Source organism: Chaetura pelagica, unplaced genomic scaffold (genome assembly GCF_000747805.2).
Source record: "Chaetura pelagica isolate M959 unplaced genomic scaffold, ChaPel_1.0 scaffold468, whole genome shotgun sequence".
In the NCBI taxonomy this organism is placed as follows: domain Eukaryota; kingdom Metazoa; phylum Chordata; class Aves; order Apodiformes; family Apodidae; genus Chaetura; species Chaetura pelagica.
Genome location: NW_009954231.1, coordinates 99,846 through 104,737, shown reverse-complemented (window position 1 = coordinate 104,737; position 4,892 = coordinate 99,846).

Genomic DNA, 4,892 nt, shown 5'->3' with positions numbered 1-4,892 from the left:
CCTGACTCTGTCTGACCCTCTGTCCTGCAGGCAGGGGACATCTCACCAGCCCAGGCCTGGCACATGGGGGCTACCACCCCCCTCTGCCACAAGACAGCAGTTCCCTGCAGGGAAACTGAGGCACAAACCACCACCTGTGTGGCAATGGTTACACACCAGCTTTGGCATAAGGGTGTTTCATGCCCTGAGTCCTGGGAGCCCCAACCCCTGGAGCACCCTTCCCTGACCCTGCAGTGTGAGTGCCTGGCACTGTCACTCTGCTTGTGCCATGTTTCCTCCTGTCCCTGTAGATGCCCTAAAGAACACAAGTGGTTTTGGAGCCCTCCTGGGTGCAGGGTGGTGAGAGGAGCTGGTACATAAGCCACAGGAATACCGAGCCCTCGTGAGGCCAATTATGCCAGGAGCAGTTTGGCTTCCCCAAGGCAGGGCAGCAAAGCAGTGCAGACTCAGCTGCTGGTGCAGGCAGGGTGGGGGACAGTGGGTCTGGGGGCAAGAAGTTCAGGTAACCCTGTGGATTCCCACATCATGTCTGAGCACCTCCAGGGACAGAGATCCCTGTCTGGACCCTGCCTGGGGCTTGCCTTGGGTGGACTCACTCCAGGAGGTCCTATTGCACAGGGGACACTGCCCTTCCCACATCCCAGCATGTGAGGAGCACCCTGTCCACCCCCATGTTGCTCTACTGGATCCCATCAGCACCAGGCTCTGCAGCAGCTGGTCCCAAAGCTGCCCATTTGCTCTGCAGTGGTCACAGCTGCTCCTAATCCAGCCAATCTCAACCCAAAATAAGAGCTGGGCTCACTGCAGGGCCTAGCTTTGGTTTGTTTGTGTCTTGTGCTGTGAGAGCAGGATGTGGCCATTGGGATGAGGTAGGGTTATATTTGATATTTGGGGGGCTTTTGGAGGCATTTCTGGGCTTTCCTTTCAGCTTGGGGACCATGAATTCCAAAAGGCAACAGGGAGTCCCTATCCTGGCTTCTCTTTGCTTCCCCCCAGTAGCAGAGCTGCAAAAAGCTGGCAGCCCCCTTGTCCATTGGTTTGCTTGTTTGTTTTGCCAGGCACAACCGTGTAGTTTCTGCTCTTAAAGCCCCTAGAAAAAGAGGAGCCCCCAGCACCCCTGCTTTGCCAGGGGACTCAAAAAACCCAACCTTGCCAGGAAAAAATATTCCAGCCTGCTGGAGCTAGTTGAAGGTTTTAAAGTGAGAAAGGGTGAATATAAAGGAGGCACCAGGCAAGGCCTGGAAAAAACCCTGTTTTGTTCAGCTTCTGAAAGCAACAAAACCAACTTGGATGTGAATTTTTTTCTCCTCTCAATGGTGGTTTGGTGGGGGAGTAGTTTGGTTTTTTTTTAAGCAGCAGCCAGGAGGTGCACAAGTGGAGGTGCTGTGGGGTGGGAGCGTGGCTTCTTGTGGGTGTGGAGGCAGGCAGGACACCAGGCTGCTGCCCACACAAAGCCTGTGTGTGCTCAGGACAAAGCACAGTGCCAGGAGGGAGGTCAGGACCTGGCAGTGCTTGGCCTGCCTGGGCATGTCCATGGCAGTGGGGTTCCAGCCTGTGCCTGGGGCTGCTCCAACCCTGCAGGCTCACCTGGCACAAGGTGGTGGTGGGGTGGGGACCCCCAAACTGGTGGCATCCCCCCCAGCTCTGCCTGTGGGCAAAGCATCATGCGATGGAAGCCTGGAGCACTAAAAGCCCAGAGCTGGTTGTGTTTTGGGGCATCCCACCAAAGCAGGGCTGGGAAGCTCCAAAAACTCTTGCAAACCCTTCCCCAGCCCAGTCCTTCCCAGTTATTAAGCACATGGCAATGATTCCTTGATTATTTATTTCTGCTATTCCCCCCGAGCTGTCCCTTCATCCATCATCCCTCCCTGATGGGCAAACATTGATACCTCAAACCAATCTCCTATTCATGGGGGGGGAGAAATAGGCACATAAGCCCTTCTTTTCTCTCTTTTTCTTGCCCTGTCTTTCTTTCCCCTCCATTGAGTGCGGGGCTGGCACGGTGCCACTCTGGCAACAACTGCTTTCACTTGCTAATCATCCTAAATATTGAAAATCAACGTCTAGAATAAACAGCTCAAAGATTGGGGCCATCTCTGCTCTGTTTGGAAATGCTAATCTGGCTGCCTTTTGTTTTCCTTGTGTGGATTTGGTGCAGTGGTTTGGAGGAGGTCACAGCTCAAGGGTTTTTCCTCCCTCCACCCTCAGATTTTTCTCTTTTTAAAAATTATTTCCCCCCCATAGTGAAAAATTCAGCCTGTTTTAACATCCCAGGCTGGGATGGCCTGAGCAGTGGGGGGAGAGAAGGGGGAGATAGGATGGAGGAGGGTAGGGAATGGACTTGCCTTGCATAGCAATGAATGAACCTCCAAAGTTTGGGTAAAAAAAAACAGGTTCCCAAATGTGCATACAGGAGTTCACATGGATAAGAAATCCCATGGGAACTGTGGTTGGGCAGGGAGCTCTGGTCCTTGGGCAGGGAAAGGATGGGGCAGCCTAGCCCCCCAGCTCTGTGATGAGGGGCAGAACTTGGGGGATGGCTCAGGGACTCCCTGCTTCCTGACACAGATTTTTGGGAGCTTTCTATCCAAGGGGATGGAGGTTCCACAGCGCTGCTGGGGCCTTATCCAGCCGGGAGCAACGCTGGGGCAGCACTTCTGGAGCAGCACGTGTACACCCTTGAGGTTTTTGACTGTGTTTTCGGGCCGTGCGTGGGGGGTATACCCTGTGTAGCACCAGCAATCCCACCAGGCAGAGCTCCCCGGCTCCCTCAGTGCCCCAGGCAGCCCCGGGATGGGTCAGGGGGCCGGTGCCAGGGCCGTTCCCAGCGGCAGGAGCAGCACAATGAGCCGACAGGGCAGGGCTTGCCCTGCAGCCGGGGAGGGGGAGCTCGGGTGGAAAAACAGCCCCTACGTAAATGCCATCACGAGGAGATACTGGGCATGTTGCCCCTTCCTCCTCACCCCTATTACCCCCTGGTGGTAGGAGACCCCAGCCTCTCCCATTCCTCAGGAAGGGGGGCAGGGGGGATGCATCCAGCCCTGCATGGAGGGGCTGAGCAGGGACAATGTCACCTCCTGCTTTGGGAAACCGTGTCACGCTGAGGTCGAAACTTGGCCGGGTTTGCAAACAAGCGGCCGGGGCCAGGAGGATTTCTTTACAAAGGCTGTTGTGTTGTGTTTTGTTTCTTTTTTTCCAGGTGATTTATTTCCAGGTTAGAAGCGTTAGGATCACCCCGTGTCCTGTTTGGTTTGTTTATTTGTTTTAAGGTTTTTCAACGTCAAGAGGAGGGTGAGAAAGTCACTTGAGGAGTACAAAGCAAACACCATCGTTTGGTGTCTGCACTCCAGAGGATGGGCCTGAAACAAAGAAGGTGCAAGGAGGGACAAGATTTGGGCTCTGCTCCCAGTGGGACCTGGCTCACCCATGTGGGCACAGCCAGGCAGGATGAGGGTGAGCAGGTGCATTTGGGGAACAGCCCAATTTGGGGCAACGTGGGCATAACCTCCACATATCTGGGAGCTAGGGAGGGGGCCGGGCGGTATGGCCACAGCAAGTGTGGATCCCTTGGGATGATTCCATCCCCAGCACAGGAGCTGTGGGCTGGAGGCTGGCCCATGGGGGGCATTATGAGTGTTGACCTAGAAATGGCAAAGAATTCGGCCTGGCATTGTGCTGGTGGGCGGGGTTCCAGCCTGGCAGCCCAGGGAAGCAGGGCTCTGCTCCAAGCAGCGCTCCTTGCTGTGCCGGGAGCTCGGTGAGCAGTTTGGGTCACTGGTGCCAAGGGGGTGGGATGCCCATCGCTCCCAGCAGCAGCTTTGCTGGCTGAGTGTGAGCTGGGGGTTTAGGTTTTGCACCCATGGGGAGTGTGTGTTCCCACCCGGCGTGGGGATGGTGCTGATTTCTGTCTGGGGAAACACCTTCAGGTGCTGAGGGGAGTGAAGCTTCATCCCAGTGGCTTTTCCTTCTGAGACACATTAACAGGCGGGAATGCACAAACACCCAAAGGTTGGAGCTGTGCACTGGCAAGGCAGCCGTGGTGGCTTCAGTCCCTGGGAGCACAGCAGGCAAAGGCAGGATCTCTGTGCCCTGCTGCGGGCAGGGAGGGATGGCAGAGCAGGGTCCCCTCTGCACAGGACTTGTTGGACTTGCACCCCTGGCAGATCCCACGGCCTTGGGCAGCTCCTCTCTGGCTCTGCAGTCAGAGTGCACACGTTCCTGCTGGTGGCCCAGCTGCAGCCTTGTGTGGCCTCCCTCCCCCCATTGCATGGGGGGACACGTGTGACATGGACAAACATAGTAAACACCCACACACCTCCCCTTCCTTCCCCAGCAATGTGGCATTGAGAAAAAAATAAGCATTGTGCTCAGCCAGACCCCCAGCTCACTGAACACGGTGCTCTGGAGTTTCTCTGTCCCTGGGACTCATCCCAGCTGGGAACCTCGGGTCCTGCTCTAGGGAGGAGAGGGAGGGCTTGGCCATGTGCTGGGTGGCGCAGTGTTGGTCCCTGCTATGTGCCAGCTCCTTGATGGGCCAAGGGGCTCAGCTAGAGGAGGGGGTCTCTGCCCTAGTCCCCCCCACTCTGGCAGAGTGCCAAGTAAACACTGACAAGGGGAAACCTCGTTAATCTGGTCATTCATTTACAAAAAGCCATTTAGAGCTGGCTATGCAGGCAGTTATCAGAGTAGAGGGGAGGTTTTCCCAGCAGGACCTTAATTCCCTCTGCAAATAAAGCCAGAGGGAGGGACAGCCCAGCTTATGCCTATGATGGAAGCAGGCTCTGGGGGGGCTATTGGGCCAGCCTTCAAGGGATGGATCCCCATGAACCCCTTTCCTGCAAGGAGTGGAAGGTTGTTAAAGGATTCCGTTAGGCAATTGCTTAGGTTTCAGT